Raw genomic sequence first — 17929 nt, 5'->3', positions numbered from 1 at the left:
CATGGACATACCAGTTTTGTTTAGCATTCATCAATTTATAGACATCTGGTTTGTTTCACTTTTTGGCTATAATGAATACTGCTGCTATAGACATGTACAAGTTTTTGTGTGGACATGTGTTTTATGTTTTGTTTGGATGTATACTTTTATTTCTCTTGGGTACATACATATGAATAGAATTGCTGGGTCATATGGTAACTGTGTTTACCTGTTTTAGGAACTGCCACAGTATTTTCCATGTAAAAATGGTTCAAGTGGCTAAACCATTTTTACATTCCTGCCAGCAGTATATGAGGGATCTGTTCTCTCCACATGCTCATCAACGCTTGTTATTGTCTGCCTTTTTGATTACAGTCATCCTAGTTGGTATAAAGCAATATCTCATTATGATTTTGATTTACATTTCTCTGATGACTAATGGTATTGAACATCTTTTCATGTGCTTAATGGTTATTTGTATTTCTTCTTTAGAGAAATATTTTCTCAGATCCTTTGCTCATTTATTTTATTTTTTATTATTTAAAAAAATTTCCATCTTCATTTTATATTCACGGGGTACATGTGCAGGTTTGTTACAAGAGTATATTGCGTGATGCTGAGGTTTGGGATTCTATTGATTTTCTTATGCAGATAGTGACCATAGCATCCAATGGGAATTTTTTCAGTCCTTCTCGCTATCCCCACTCCTTTTGCAGACTCCAGTATCTATTGTTCACATCTTTGTGTTTGTGTGTACCCAAGATTTAGCTCCCACTTACAAGTGAGAACATGCAATATCTGGTTTTCTGTGTCTGCATTAATTCGCTTAGGATAATGGCGTCCAGCTGCATTCATGTTGCTGCAAAATATTTTCATGGTCAATATGTACCACATTTTCTTTCCTTTCTTTTTTTTTTTTTTTTGAGTCAGGGTCTTGCTCTGTCACCCAGGCTGGAGTGCAGTGGCATGATTCCGGCTCACTGCAGCCTCAATCTCCTGGGCTCAAGCGTTCCTCCCACCTCAGCTTCTGAGTAGCTGGAACTACAGGCATGCACCACTGCCTGGCTAATTTCTTTGTATTGTTTTGTAGATACAGGGTTTTGCTATGTTGCCCAGGCTGGTCTTGAACTCCTGGGCTCAAGCTCTCCTCCCACCTTGGCCTCCCAAAGTGCTGGTATTACAGATGTGAACCACCGTGCCTGGCCTGTATCACATTAATTAATGGCATCTAGGTTGATTTCATGTCTTTGCTATTGTGAATAGTGCTGCAGTGAACATATGAGTGCACATGTCTTTTTAGTAGAATAATTTATTTTCCTTTGGGTATGTATACAGTAATGGAATTGCTGGATCGAATGGTAGTTCTATTTTTAGTACTCTTAGAAAACTCCAAACTGCTGTGGCCGGGCATGGTGGCTCATGCCTGTAATCCCAGCACTTTGGGAGGCTGAGGCGGGTGGATCACCTGAGGTCGGGAGTTCGAGACCAGCCTGACCAACATGGAGAAACCCCCATCTCTACTAAAAATACAAAAAAATTAGCCGGGCATGGTGGCGCATGCCTGTAATCCCAGCTACTCGGAAGGCTGAGGCAGGAGAATCGCGTGAACCTGGGAGGCGGAGGTTGCGGTGAGCCGAGATCGTGCCATTGCACTCCAGCCTGGGCAACAAGAGGGAAAATCCATCTCAAAAAAAAAAAAAAAAATCTCCAAACTGCTTTTCACAGTGGCTGGACTAATTTACATTCCCATCAACTGTGTATAAGTGTTCTCTTTTCTCTGCAGCCTTGCCATCTGTTTTTTTGTTGTTGTTGTTTTTTTTTTTTTTAGTTTTTAATAATAACTTTGTGTCCTGGTATGGTGGCTCATGCCTGTAATCCCAGCGCTTTGGGTGGTGGGCGGATTGCCTGAAGCCAGGAGTTCAAGACCAGCCAGGGCAATGTGGCAAAACTTGGTCTCTACAAAAAAAATACAAAAATTAGCTGGGCGTGGTGATGTGTGCCTATAATTCCAGCTACTCAGGAGGCTGAGACACGAGAATGGCTTGAACCCAGCAGGCGGAGGTTGTAGTGAGCCGAGACTGGGCCACTGCACTTTAGCCTGGGTGACAGAGAGACTCTGTCTCAAAAAAAAATTTAAAATAAAATAAAAAACCTTTACTCATTTTTAAATTGGGTTGTCTTTTTGTTATTGAGTTGTTAAAGTTCTTTACATATTTTAGGTACAAATCCCTTTTGAGATACATGATTTGAAAATATTTTCTCCCATTCTGTGGGTTGCTTTTTCACTTTCTTGATTGTGTCTTTTGAAGCACAGAAGTTTTAAATTTTGATGAAGTCCAGTTTATTTATTTTTTTGCTGTTGTTTCTGCTCATACTTTTGAGGTCATGTCTAAGAAACCATTGTCAAATCCAAGGTCGTGATGACTTACCCCTGTGTTTTCTTCTAAGAGTTTTAAAGGCATCTGAAGCTTAATGTGCACTAGCTGGATTCTAAATATTATCTTATCCAAAACCTGCTGTATATACTGCCTTCCTCATCTCAGTTGAGGGCAAGTCCATTGTTTCAATTGCCTGGGCAAAAAATATTCTAAATAATTCATAATTTTTCTCAACTCCACATCTATTGGTAAATCCTGTGGGTTCTCCCTTTAAAATATATCCAAAATAGAATCATTTCTCACTATCATTCCACTGCAGGCACCAAGGCTCAGTAGTCTCCTAGCAGATAACCATGTCTACATTTATTCTCAATGTAGCAGCTAGAGAGCTTTTTTGAAAAAAAAAAAAAAAAAAAAAAAAAGCAAACCAGATCATTTCACTCTGCTCAAAACTTTTGATAACTTCATTTTTTTGTTTGGTGTGAAAGCCACAGTCTCCACAAAAGTTAGCAAGGCCCTCTGGGTTCTGGTCCCCACTTATTCTGATCTCCTCTCTGACTTATATTCCCCTTGTCACTCACTATAGCCACACTCTTTGGTGTTCCTTCATATTCTTGTATTCCTGCTTTAGGGCCTTGGTTCTAGCTTTTGCCCCTGCCTGGACTATTGTTTCCTTAGATATTTAGTTTATGCCCTCATATTTCCATATAAAATATGCTTTGTGGCTGGGCGTGATGGCTCACACCTGTAATCCCAGCACTTTGGGAGGCCAAGGCGGGCAGATCACTTGAGGTCAGGAGTTCGAGACCAGCCTGGCCAACATAGTAAAACCCTGTCTCTACTAAAAATATAAAATTAGCCGGGCGTGGTGGCATTTGCCTGTAGTCTCAGCTATTCGAGAGGCTCAGGCAGGAGAAATGCTTGAACCCAGGAGGTGGAGGCTGTGGTGAGCAGAGATTGTGCCACTGCACTCCAGCCTGGGCAACAGAGGGAGACTCTGCCTCAAAAAAACAAAAAACAAAACAAAAACCCCCCAAAATATTCTTTGTCATTTGTCATCCTTCATCTTATCAAAGAGACCTTTCCCAGACCACCCTATTTAATAATGAAATCTGCACCTCTACTCCATTCCTGGCACCCAGATCTTCATTATGAATCACTTTTTAAAATAATTTTTAAGAACTTATCATCATTTGGATTTTATTATTTAATCACTTATTGTTTTATTATTTATTGCCTAGAATATAAAGTTCATAAGGGAAAGGGATCTGTTTTGTTCACTGCTATATCTCCAGTACCTAGAACAGTACCTGGCTCAGTGTTGGTACTTTTTTGTATGGATTCAAAGTACTATCTGGGGGGTCACTTAAAGCTTCCTTTAGTATTTTTTTGTAAGATGTGTCAGTTAGCAATGAATTTTCTCAGTGTTTGTTTATCTGGAAATGTCTTTATTTTCACGAGAGTTTTGCTGGATGTACAATTCTTGGTTGACATCCTCTCACTTCAGTGAGCCCTTTGACCATGTTATCCCATTGTCTCCTGGCATCCATTATTTTTGGCGAGAAGTTAACTGTTAATCTTACTGGGTTCACATGTGTGTGATGAGTCATTTTTCTCTTGCTGCTTTCAAAGTTTTCTCATTGCCTTTGACTTTTAGCGTTTTACTTAATGTGTCTATTTGTGGATCTCTTTGCATTTATCCTATTTGGAGTTTATTGGATTTTCTTTATGGGTAGATTAATGTTTTTCAAAACACTTGGGAGGTTTTTCAGCCATTATTGCTTTGAATATTTTTCCTTCTCCTTTTTCTTTTTTTCTTTTTTTTTTTTTTTTTGAGACATAGTCTCACTCTGTCACCCAGGCTGGAGTACAGTGGCACAATCTCAGTTCACTCCAATCTGACTCCTGGATTCAAGTGATTCTTGAATCCAGTGATTCTTGATTCTCATGTCTCAGCCTCCCCGAGTAGCTGGGATCACAGGCGTACACCACCACACCTGGCTAAATTTTGTATTTTTAGTAGAGATGTGGTTTCGCCATGTTGTCCAGTCTGGTCTTTAACTCCCGGCCTCAAGTGATCCACCCACTTTGGCCTCTCACAGGTGTGAATTTTCTTGCTCCTTTTTCTTTATCTTCCCCTTCTAGTATTCATATATTGGTGTGATTAATGGTGTTCTACATTTCTCTGAGGCTCTGTTCGTTTTTCTTCATTCCTTTTTCTCTATGTTTTTAGGATTGTATAATCTCTATCAGTCTCTCTTGAAGTTTGCTAATTCTTTCTTCTGTCAGTTCAGATCTACTATTCAGCCCCTCTCCTAATTTTTCACTTCAGTTATTGTACTTTTCAACTCCAGAACATCCATTTGGTTCTTTTTTTAAAACAATAATTTCTGTCTCTTTATTGACATTCTTTATTTGATGCAACATTGACATCATGCATTCCTTTACCTCTTTAAAAATCATGTTTTTTTTTTTTTTTAATCTTTGGACATATTTATAATGGCTAATTTGTAGTCTTTTTCTGTTAAATCTGACATCTGGTCCCTCTTACTGAGAGTTTCTGTTGCCTACTTTTTTTCCGGTATATGGGTCACACTTTCGTGTTTCTTTGTTTTTTGTTTTTTTGTTTGTTTGTTTGAAGCTGAACATTTTTGATAGTATATTGTAGCAACTTTGGGTACTTGTCTGATTCCTCTGGGGCTTATTATTATTTGCTTGTTTATTTATTTAATGACTGGCTAGATTGTTTAAGTGGTTGATCCCCCTCCTCTCACAGTGTGAATCCTCTGATGTTGCTCCTCAGAGGACTTTGGTATGCCTACAGTCATATTTGGATGATAATGGTTTGGGCAGAACTTTGACTGTCTGTTTCCCTGGCCACACCCAGCTTTTTAGGTTCACTAATTGCCATCTGATTGCTCTGCTCTTTTCAGCAATGCCCTGAAGCATAAATTGCTTCCCAGACTAATCCAACTATATTAGGGTTCCTTCGAAGGGATAGTTCCTGAGATCAGTGTTTGAGATTTGTTCTTTTTTGGTTTATTTTTGGAGATAGAGTCCCACTCTTTCACCCAGGCTAGAGTGCTGTGGCGTGATCATGGCCCACTGCAGCCTCAACCTCCTGGACTCCAGTGATCCTCCTACCTCAGTCTCCTGAGTAATTGGGACCACAGGTGTGTGCCACTACACCTGGCTTCTTTTTTTTTTTTTTTTTTTTTTTTTAAGTTCTGGGATATATGTGCAGGATGTGCAGGTGGCCTGGCTAATTTTTAAATTTTTTGTAAAGGTGGGGTCTCCCTATGTTGCCCAGGCTGGTGAAATTTGTTCTTACCCCAAGAGACTCCTCCCAGCTGTCTCTTTCCCTAGTTATCTCCAGCAAATTCTCTAGTCTACAGTTCAGCCTATATCTCCAATGAATCTGCTAATCTTTTCCTTTCACCACAACTTCTACTCTTTTGAGAGTACCCTACCCTTAGTCTTGAACTTCTCTACACTCTGTTGCAGATGAGGTCATTTCCCCTGGGAAGAGATTCAGAGCTCTTTGTTTTATAGCCTGCTTCCTCTGCCAGGCAAAATCTTTGAGTCACGGTTCTGGAGCTGGGGTAGGGGACAATGACATGCTTCTGAGTGACACCACCACTTTAGGAGCTGAGGAGTTGGTGGAGGGGTGGCAGTAGCCTCAGGTCTTTTTGGTTTGCTTCTCCCAGAGTGTAATCACCATCTTATGAGCCAGGGCAATGCCAATTGTGGCTCCAGTATTCTCAGTGGCACTGCATCCAAGCTAAAGCTCCCATCCTATGAGTGGGGGTTAAATGGGACAAAAGAGGCCCACCTTTTAGCTGCACTCACTTAGAACTTAGCCTCAGTAACAGGTAGCTGGGGGAAGGATCAGAAATGCTAATATCCTGCTCAGGACATTCCAGGCAGCTAACCCTTCAACAGGGAGCTTGAGAGAGAAGGTCTGTGTTTTTAGCTGCATCAGTGTGGAGTGGAGTTTCTGTGTCATTGAGTTGGGAGAGGCAAGGCAGAGAACAGGTCTTGGTTTAAATATTGTGGACTCCCGCTGTTCTTAGATTTTCTTGAGCATACGTTTCTTCATTGGCTGTGTGCCTTTAAGACCATTTCCAGAAACTTTTAAATGGTTGCTTTTGAAAAATAAGTTTCACTAGTTTTACTGGAGAGTGGGTCTGTGGAGCTTCCCATGCTGTCAAACTAGAAGTCCCTTCTAACGCATCAATTTTGTAACTGTCCTTTCTCATAATGCGTTTTCTCCAGTGCTGTGCATTTCAGCCTATATAAATGTGGCAGTATTTACCCCAATTAAGAAGATAATCTCTTTCCTCTGGGGAAATGTTTTCTAATTAGTGATCTATTTCTGTCCTCCTTTCATAAAACAAAGATTCCCCAGACGGTATTCTTTGGCTAGCTTGGATACTTTGGTTCTGACAGTTTGTAAGACGGGAGATGTTAGAGTTTCTCTGTCTTTGCCATTCTGGCCAGGTACCTGGCAAGCTGAAACTTTTAATGCTGCCTTTAGGATTTGACCTGTGTCATGTGCCCTATGTTTTGGTGAGGCATCAACGATGATTCCATGACAAGCACTGAGCTTTCTCATTGACCTCAGAGGGATTCTCTGTATCTATGTATGTGCTAGGTGCTGGAAATAAAGGAGTAAAAGGAAAGGCAATGTTGCTGCCTTTGAAGAAGTTCCACTAGTGGTGGAGATAGCCATAAAACAGATAAGGACACTATAATTTATTAAGTGGATATTGTGAGGCACAATGGCTTGCACCTGTAGTACCAGCTACTTGGGAGGCTGAGGTGGGAGAATTGCTTGAGCCCAGAGTTCAAGACCAGCCTTAGCAATATATCGAAACCCTGTCTCTAAAAAAAAATAAAATTTTAAGAGTGAACACTGTGATAGAGTTGCAGAAGAGGATGCCCTAAGTCAGCTTTTCCCATGTTATAGTCACTGACACATAATCTGGATCTCAACAGATGACTAGGAGTGATAAGGAGAATGTTTTAAGTGAGGGAATAGCATGTACAAAGATATTGTACAGGTAAAAAGCCTGGTACTGTCAGAGAGTTTTAAGTAATTCATTATCATTGGGAATTGGGAATTCATTATCATTGGGAATGAGAGAAGTGGCAACTGATGCACTGAGGAAGGACAGCCCATAGAGGAGGGAGGGTCTTGCATAAAGTTGTAAAGTTTTGACGTTAAATGGAGTTAAAGCTTTAAAAGCTTTCAAAGAATCATAGAGTAGAACAGAAAGGACCTTAGAGGTTAGTAGACTACAATGTCTTGTCTTAACTATCTCCATTCCTAACCTCTTGACACATGGACTTTATATAGCAAGCACTTAGAAAATATCCATTTTCTACCTCCTTATAGGTCTTCCTTACATATGAGGGATCAGCATCACTGTAATAGTGGGCCCTAGGATTGTACATTCTCTTAGTATCTTTAATCCTTCTTAAAACATATTACACACACACACACACACAGACAGGAGAGCTTATTTTGTGCCAGGCACTATTCTAAGGTATTTAGTTGAATTTACTCATTTATGCTTCCCTCAACATGAGGGTTGTTAGGTTTTGTGCTACTATCTTCATTTTACAAATGATGCAAGTTATACACTTAAACTAAGTAGTGGAACGAGGATTCAAACCCAGGCAGCCAGGTCTAGAATAAAACTCTAAAGTATCATGCTACATTGAATGCAAGCTAGTGTAACTCTCTGGCTCCTGGCTAAATATCTTTGTTTTAGATAGACTGACAGTTTGGGGACCTTTTTCTTTCTTCTATTCAATAGACAATTATGTCTTGACTAGCTATTGTAAGCTAAGCTCTCTGCTACATGTTATAGGACAAACTCGAGAGACACTCCTTCAGTTATTTAATAACCACACACCCAGCTCTGTGCCAGGCCCTTGGCTTGGAAATGGATTTATGGAGCTAAATTAATTATTCATTTATGTATTCCAGAAAACTTGCAAGATGCTGGTGAAGAATAAATGATAAATAAAATATAGTCTCTATTTTTGAGTTGCTTAGGGAGAGTAAGAGAGGGATAATGTATACCCTGAGAACTAAGGGAACAAATATGATAGGGCAATGAACTCACCTGGGAGAGATCTAGAAAACTTCACAGAAGGCAGTGACTTTTTATTTAATAGACAAAGAGTGGGAGAAAGCATTTTAAATGGAGCACCTTGTGCAAAATCTTGGGGGTATAAAAGATAATGGTTTGGTCAAGGAGCATGAAATGACTTGATGTGTCTAGAGCAGGCAACTTTTTCTGTAAAGGATTAGATAGTAATTATTTTAGACTTTGATAGCCATAGAGTCTCTGTTACAAATACTCAACTCTGTCTTTGTAGCATGAAAGCAGCCACAGAAAATATACATCAATGCATGAGCCTGGCTATGTTTCAGTAAAACTTTATGAAAACTGGCTGGGCATGGTGGCTTATGCCTGCAATCCCATCACTTTGGGAAGCCAAGGCAGGAGGATTGCTTGAGTCTATGAGTTTGAGACCAGCCTGGACAATATGGTAAGACTCTGTCTCTACAAAAAATGAAGAAAAAATTAGCCCCTGTGCCTGTAGTCCAAGCTACTTGGGAGGCTGAGGCAGGAGGACTGTTTAAGCCCAGGAGGCTGCAGTGAGCCATGTTCTCGCCACTGCACTTCAGCATGGGCAATAGAGGGAGACTCAGTCTCAAAACCAACAAACAGCAAACTGGATTTGGCTTATGGCCATAGTTTTCTGACCCAATATCTTGTGTGTAAGGTGTCTGGTAGGGAGGGAGAGTGGCCAGGAAGGTACTTAGGAAGTTAATGTGTCATATTGTAAAAGGCCTTGAATGCCAGGCCAAGAAGCTAGGGCTTTATCTTGTAGGTAATGGGGAGCCATGAGATGTTAAGTAAGGGAGTTGGAATAGATATTTATTTTAAGATCATTCTAGCGTCTAATATGGTAGATAGACTGACAGAAAAGAGACTAGATGTACAAAGATAAGTGAGAAATGACTGCCCTATCCCTGCCTTGAGCAACAGCTTCTGATCTCAGTGGAAACAGATATTTCACTCATGACACATACATGTCCTAGAACTCTGTAAATGACATTTAGAGCTATTGTACCTGAAATATGGTATGCTTCCTTGCTAGATGTTCAAGAGGTGATAAGAGTTGGTAAACTTTTCAGATATGGAACATGTGACTTATGGGTTAGATATGGCTTGGTTCTGTGTCCCCACCAAATCTCATGTTGAATTGTAATCCCCAGTGCTGGAGGTGCGGCCTGGTAGGAGTGATTGGATTATTGGAGTGATGTTCTCATGAATTGTTTAGCACCATCCCCTTTTAGTATTGTATAGTGAGTGAGTTCTCATGAGATCTGGTCATTTAAAAGTGTGGTAGCACCTCACCCTTCGCTCTCTCTTCCTCCTGCTCTGGCTATGTAAGGTGTGTCTGTTTCCCTTTCACCTTCTGCCTTGATTTTAAGTTTCCCAAGGCCTCCCCAGAAGCAGAAGCTGCTATGCTTTCTGTACAGCCTGTGGAGTGGTGAGCCAATTAAACCTCTTTTCCTTATAAATTACCCAGTCTCAGGTATTTCTTTTTTTCTTTCTTTTTTAATTTTTTTTTGGCAGAGTCTCATGCTGTCGCCCAGGCTGGAGTGCAGTGGCACAATCTCAGCTCACTGCAACCTCTGTTTCCTGGGTTCAAGCGATTCTCCTGCCTCAGCCTCCCAGGTAGCTGGGATTACAGGCACAAGCCATGATACCAGCTATTTTTTATATTTTTAGTAGAGATGGGGTTTCTACTAAAAGGCTGGTCTTGAATTCCTGACCTCAAGTGATCTGCCCACCTCTGGCTCCCAAAGTGCTGGGATTACAGGTGTGAGCCACTGTGCCTGGCCACAGGTATTTCTTTATAGCAATATAATAATGGACTAATGTAGGGTTCTAAATATTGTGGGCTGGGTGGGGGTTGGAGAGCAGCAGAGAAAGTGGGAATGGAAGTGGGACGATTTGGTTTGGGAAATATGGAAGGTAAGTATTAGGGAACAAGGTTGGAAAGGGGAGGGAAGAGTTATTGATTCTAAGGAAGAACCCAGGAAAGCCATCCAGATTGCTGTACCCAAAGGTGTGCTGCTCTTCTTCTGGCTTTATGTCAGTGAATTCTGTTCTCTGGTGGATCAAGCTGGCTGGGCCTATTTTGTAGAAATTATAGAGAGATGTCTCCCCTCTTCTCTGCTCCCACTCTCACTACTTCACTACTGCTTAACACTTGGGATGGGTTTATGCCTTGTGCCACCTCCTGGGAGATCACTTTTCTGGGCGCATGGAACTAAATATACTTACTGACAGCTGGTACCTTGGCTCTTTGGAGAGCTATTGAACTGTATAGTTCTAGCCAATGCTGCATTCCCCGTGGTAAGGCAGGACTCTTGGGGAGCCTTCTTAGGTCTTCCTGAGAGAAGAGCTGCTTGTTCTAAGTCTGAAATAGTAAATCCCATTGGTGGGATCCAAAAGCTGCCTGTTTAGCTTTGTTATTACCTTTTGTTACTTTTAAACTTTGTCTTAAATCAGACTTTAGCTATTAGCTGGATGTGGGACAGTGTTCAGAGTAAGATGTGGTAATGCCTACTTCAAGTATGTTGGACATCAAAGTTACAGCTCAATATAATATTCTTGGGTGCTAGTACCCAGCTTATGGCTGGGTAACTGGGAACTTCTGTTCGGGGTATATGGTTTGGCAGGGGAGATAAACATCTAATAAGATTGATAAAGTTATTCACAGGCACTATGGGAGCACAGAAGAGGCCACCTTTGATCAAGAATCTTTTTCTGTTACTTTCCTATCCTTATCTCACTCTCCTTCCAATAATAATCTCAATTAATATCTGAATTGTGCTTTCAAACTCATAGTACTTTAGTGTACAACAGGAATTACAAACTATGCCCCTGAGGGGTCAGAGGGCATTGTAAGTGAGTAATGTGGGCTGTATAAATGCATGTGCATAAGTCTGTGAGTGGTGAGAGCTGTGGGAAAATGGAGAGCACATGCCTCTTCAGAAGGAGCAGCTCTGGCAGATTGTTGCCGTGTAGTTATGTAATCCAAGAGCAGTTCTAAGAGATGGGGGATTGAGGCCTCCATTAGCTCCTTTAACACCAACTCCCCAACCTTTAAGATACCCCAAATTGTACAACATATATATGTTTATACATATATATAATACGAATTATACATATTTTATATATAGTCATATGCCACATAAGGACATTCAGTCAACAGTGGGCCACATATACAATGTGGTTCCATAAGATTATAATATCATATTTTACTATATCTTTTTTATGTTTGGATATGTTTAGATACACAAATACTTACTGCTGTGTTACAACTCCCTACAATATTGAGTACAGTAACATGTTGTACAAGTTTGTAGCCTAGGAGCAATAGGCTATTTCATATAACCTAGGTGTGTAGTAGCTATACACATTTAGCATACTCTATGATGTTGACACAATGATGCATTTCTTAGAATGTATCCCCATCATATGTCATAAGTGAAATGACATATAATGAAACCAATTTTAACAGAGGCTAACTGATATAAACAAGGGTGAAGTTCCTATGGCATATTTCTGGTCACAAAAACATCACCAAACTTACAAATAAAGACCAAAACACTTACAATATGAAACACTGAAATAAATGTGAGCTATATATACATTTAAGAAAGATTAATAAAAACAAGTAAGATAATTATTTACCTACTTATTTCAGTTTAGGGTTGAGAGTGTCCAGAGCTTATGCCAGCAGCTCAGGGTGCAAGGTGGGCACCAACTCTGGATAGGACGCCATTCCATTGCAGGGCACACTCACACACCCACACTCACTCAGGCTAGGACCATGGAGACATGGTCATCTAAAATGTACATCTTTGGGATGTGGGAGGAAATCAGAGAACGCACAGAAAACCCATGCACACATGGGGAGAGCATGGATACTTCACATAGACAGTAGCCCCAGCCGGGAATTGATTTTTTTTCATTGATGTTATAAAGAAATGACATTGAAAGAAATGGTGTTATTTGAGGAGCTGCTGTATATATTTATTCTTTGATATGGAGAATTGATTTTTTCCTTAAGTTTAAGTAAAAGGTTAATAAAAACATCTTCAAAAAAGTTGGATTTTGGCTGGGCGCTGTGGCTCACGCCTGTAATCCCAGCACTTTGGGAGGCTGAGGCGGGCAGATTACGAGGTCAGGAGATCGAGACCATTCTGGCTAACACAGTGAAACTCCGTCTCTACTAAAAATTAAAAAAAAAATTAGCCGGGTGTGGTGGCAGGCGCCTGTAGTCCCAGCTACTTGGAAGGCTGAGGCAGGAGAATGGCATGAACTCAGGAGGCGGAGCTTGCAGTGAGCTGAGATCGCGCCACTGCACTCCAGCCTGTGCGACAGAGCAAGAGTGTCTCAAAAAAAAAAAAAAAAGTTGCATTTTAAAATTAATTTTTGGCCGGGTGTGGTGGCTCACGCCTATAATCCCAACACTTTGGGAGGCCGCGGCAGCCGGATCACTTGAGATCAGGAGTTCGAGACTAGCCTGGCCAACATGCTGAAAACCTGCCTCCACTAAAAACACAAAAATTAGCATGATGGTGGGCGCCTGTAATCCCAGCTACTCAGGAGGCTGAGGCAGGAGAATTGCTTGAACCCGGGGGGCAGAGGTTGCAGTGAGCTGAGATCATGCCACTGCACTCCAGCTTGGGCGGACAGAGTGAGACTCCATCTCAAAATAATAATAATAATAAATAAAGTAAAATAAAATTAATTTGTAATGAATAATCTTCATAAAAATAGTGTGCTTGCTATGCAAATGCAACCTCATGACAAGTCCCTTAGCTCTCACTCTCCTTTTCCAATTAAATTGTTAGTCCTTAAGCCACTCCTGTATAAAATTCTAAAGTCATTGGAGCTTACTGTGGCTAGATATTTTTATTTTTTTGAGACAGGATCTTGCTCTGTTGCCCAGGCTGGAGTGCAGTGGTACGATCATGGCTTACCACAACCTTAACCTCTTGGGTTCAAGTAATCCTCTCACTTCAGCCCCCCAAGTAGTTGGGACCACAAGTGCACACCACCACATGTAGCTAATTTTAAAATTTTTTGTGGAGATGGGGTTTCACTATGTTGCCCAGACTAGTCTTGAACTCCTGGGCTCAAGCAATCTCCTCCCACCTCGGCCTCCCAAAGTGCTGGGATTTAAGGCATGAGCCATGGAGCCCAACTGATTTTGATTTGTTTAAAAGATAGCCTGAGAAGGTGGACTTTTAGTGAAATTTTCTGATTTTTTTTTTTTTTTTGAGACAGAGTCTAGTCTTGTCATCCAGGCTGTAGTGCAGTGGCATGATCTCGACTCACTACAACCTCCGCCTTCCAGGTTTAAGCAATTGTCCTGCCTCAGCCTCCCAAGTAGCTGGGATTGCAGGTGTGCGCCATCCTGCCTAGCTGATTTTTGTATTTTTAGTGGAGACAGGGTTTCACAATGTTGGCCTGGCTGGTCTCAAACTCCTGACCTCAGGTGATCCACCTGCTTCATCCTCCCAATGTGCTGGGATTACAGGCATGAGCCACTGCACCCGGCCAAAATTTTCAGATTTTTAAATTTAGGTTCAACTTTTTAAAATGCTGTGCAGGCCAGTAAAAGACACACACAAAGGCGATTTATGACTTCTGCAAACATGTCTCATTTAATCCTTACCATACCTGAATGAGGGGCACTATTAACCCTAATTTTGAGAGGAAAATAGGCTCAGAGAGGCAAAGTAGCTTGCCCAAAAGTCACACAGCAATTAAGTAGCCCGTTTCTACAGGTTCTGCCTTTCTTTATTTCTTTTTATTATTATATATTTTAAGTTCTAGGGTACATGTGCACAACGTGCAGGTTTGTTACATAGGTATACATGTGCTATGTTGGTTTACTGCACCCATCAACTTGTCATTTACGTTAGGTATTCCTTCTAATGCTATCCCTCCCCCAGCCCCCCAGCCCCCAACAGGCCCTGGTGTATGATATTCCCCTCCCTGTGTCTATATGTTCTCATTGTTCAACTACCACTTATAAGTGAGAACATGTGGTGTTTGGGTTTCTGTCCTTGTAATATTTTGCTGAGAATGACGGTTTCCAGCTTCATCCAAGTCCCTGCAAAGGACATGAACTCATCCTTTTTTATGGCTGCATAGTAGTCCATGGTGTATATGTGCCACATTTTCTTTATCCGGTTTATTATTGATGGACATTTGGGTTGGTTCCAAGTCTTTGCTATTGTGAATAGTGCTGCAATAAACATATGTGTGCATGTGTCTTTATAGCAGCATGATTTATAATCCTTTGGGTATATACGCAGTATTGGCATGGCTGGGTCAAATGGTATTTCTAGTTCTAGATCCTTGAGGAATCACCACACTGTCTTCCACAATGGTTGAACTAATTTACACTCCCACCAACAGTGTAAAAGCGTTCCTATTTCTCCACATCCTTTCCAGCATCTGTTGTTTCCTGACTTTTTAATGATCGCCATTCTAACTGGCTTGAGATAGTATCTCATTGTGGTTTTGATTTGCGTTTCTCTGATGGCCAGTGAAGATGAGCATTTTTTCATGTGTCTGTTGGCTGCATAAATGTCTTCTTTTGAGAAGTGTCTGTTCATATCCTTTGCCTACTTTTTGACGGGGTCGTTTGTTTTTTTCTTGTAAATTTGTTTAAGTTCTTTGTAGATTCTGGATATTAGCCCTTTGTCAGATGGATAGATTGCAAAAATTTTCTCCCATTCTGTAGGTTGCCCGTTCACTCTGCTGATAGTTTCTTTTGCTGTGCAGAAGCTCTTTAGTTTAATTAGATCCCATTTGTCTATTTTTGCTTTTGTTGCCATTGCTTTTGGTGCTTTAGTCATGAAGTCTTTGCCCATGCCTATGTCCTGAATGATATTGCCTAGGTTTTCTTCTAGGGTTTTTATGGTTTTAGGTCTTACATTTAAGTCTTTAATCCATCTCAAGTTAATTTTTATATAAGGTGTAAGGGAGGGATCCAGTTTCAGCTTTTTACATATGGCTAGCCAGTTTTCCCAGCACTGTTTATTAAATAGGGAATCCCTTCTCCATTGCTTGTTTTTGTCAGGTTTGTCAAATATTCGATGGTTGTAGATGTGTGGTGTTATTTCTGAGGGCTCTGTTCTGTTCCATTGATGTATATCTCTGTTTTGGTACCAGTACAATGCTGTTTTGGTTACTGTAGGCTTGTAGTATAGTTTGAAGTCAGGTAGTGTGATGCCTCCAGCTTTGTTCTCTTTGCTTAGGATTGTCTTGGCTATGTGGACTCTTTTTTGGTTCCATATGAACTTTAAAGTAGTTTTTTCCAATTCTGTGAGGAAAGTCAATGGTAGCTTGATGGGGATAGCATTGAATCTATAAATTACCCTGGGCATTGTGGCCATTTTCATGATATTGATTCTTCCTGTCCATGAGCATGGAATGTTCTTCCATTTGTTTGTGTCCTCTTTTATTTCGTTGAGCAGTGGTTTGTAGTTCTCCTTGAAGAGGTCCTTCACATCCCTTGTAAGTTGGATTCCTAGGTATTTTATTCGCTTTGTAGTAATTGTGAATGGGAATTCACTCACGATTTGGCTCTTTGTTTGTCTATTCTTGGTGTATAGGAATGCTTGTGATTTTTGCACATTGATTTTGTATCCTGAGACTTTGCTGAAGTTGCTTATCAGTTTAAGGAGATTTTGGGCGGAGACGATGGGGTTTTCTAAATATACAATCATATCATCTGCAAACAGAGACAATTTGACTTCTTCTTTTCCTAATTGAATACCCTTTATTTCTTTCTCTTGCCTGAATGCCCTGGCCAGAACTTCCAATACTATGTTGAATAGGAGTGGTGAGAGAGGGCATCCTTGTCTTGTGCCGGTTTTCAAAGGGAGTGCTTCCAGTTTTTGCCCATTCAGTATGATATTGGCTGTGGGTTTGTCATAAATAGCTCTTATTATTTTGAGATATGTTCCATCAGTACCTAGTTTATTGAGAGTGTTTAGCATGAAAGGCTGTTGAATTTTGTCAAAGGCCTTTTCTGCATCTATTGAGATAATCATGTGATTTTTGTCGTTGGTTCTGTTTATGTGATATATTACATTTATTGATCTGCATATGTTGAACCAGCCTTGCATCCCAGGGATGAAGCCAACTTGATCGTAGTGGGTAAGCTTTTTGATGTGCTGCTGGATTCGGTTTGCCAGTATTTTATTGAGGATTTTTGCATCGATGTTCATTGGGGACACTGGCCTAAAATTCTCTTTTTTTGTTATGTCTCTGCCAGGCTTTGGTATCAGGATGATGCTGGCCTCATCAAATGAGTTAGGGAGGATTCCCTCTTTTTCTATTGATTGGAATAGTTTCAGAAGGAATGATACCAGCTCCTCTTTGTACCTCTGGTAGAATTCGGCTGTGAATCCAACTGGTCCTGGACTTTTCTTAGTTGGTAGGCTATTAATTATTGCCACAATTTCAGAACCTGTTATTGGTCTGTTCAAAGATTCAACTTCTTCCTGATTTAGTCTTGGGAGGGTGTATGTGTCGAGGAATTTATCCATTTCTTCTAGATTTTCTAGTTTATTTATTTTATATTTTATATTATTTTATTCTCTTTGTGTAAGGTGTTTATAGTATTCTCTGATGGTAGTTTGTATTTCTGTGGGATTGGTGGTGATATCCCCTTTATCATTTTTTATTGCATCTATATGATTCTTCTCCTTTATTAGTCTTGCTAGCAGTCTATTTTGTTGATCTTTTCAAAAACCAGCTCCTGGATTCATTGATTTTTTTTTTTTTTTTTTTTTTTTTGAGACAGAGTATCCCTCTGTCACCCAGGCTGGAGTGCAGTGGCATGATCTTAGCTTACTGCAAGCTCCACCTCCCGGTTTCACACCATTCTCCTGCCTCTGCCTCCTGAGTAGCTGGTACTACAGGCGCCCGCCACCATGCCTGGCTAATTTTTTTGTGTTTTTGTAGTAGAGACGGGGTTTCACCATGTTAGCCAGGATGGTCTCGATCTCCTGACCTCGTGATCTGCCCGTGTTGGTCTCTCAAAGTGCTGGGATTACAGGCGTCAGCCACCGCACCCGGCCGATTCATTGATTTTTTGAAGGGTTTTTTGTGTCTCTATGTCCTTCAGTTCTGCTGTGATCTTAGTTATTTCTTGTCTTCTGCTAGCTCTTGAATTTGTTTGCCATTTCTTCTCTAGTTCTTTTAATTGTGATGTTAGGGTGTTGATTTTAGATCTTTCTTGCTTTCTCTTGTGGGCATTTGGTGCTATAAATTTCCCTCTACACACTGTTTTAAATGTGTCCCAGAGATTCTGGTATGTTTTGTCTTTGTTCTTATTGGTTTCAAAGAACATCTTTATTTCTGCCTTAATTTCATTATTTATCCAGTAGTCATTCAGGAGCAGGTTGTTCAGTTTCCACGTAGTTGTGTGGTTTTGAGTGAACT

General features: G+C 40.6%; 1 protein-coding gene across 8 annotated transcripts in view; it reads left to right on the top strand.

Annotated features, from left to right (window-relative positions):
* Nucleotides 1–17929, top strand: part of STIM1 (stromal interaction molecule 1) — a 224630-nt gene that overhangs the window by 127469 nt on the left and 79232 nt on the right. The window lies entirely within an intron of this gene.

The sequence above is a fragment of the Symphalangus syndactylus genome, chromosome 6 (genome assembly GCF_028878055.3).
Source record: "Symphalangus syndactylus isolate Jambi chromosome 6, NHGRI_mSymSyn1-v2.1_pri, whole genome shotgun sequence".
NCBI lineage: Eukaryota > Metazoa > Chordata > Mammalia > Primates > Hylobatidae > Symphalangus > Symphalangus syndactylus.
The sequence above is the reverse complement of the archived record's forward strand: the minus strand, read 5'-3'. Positions and strand labels throughout refer to the sequence as shown.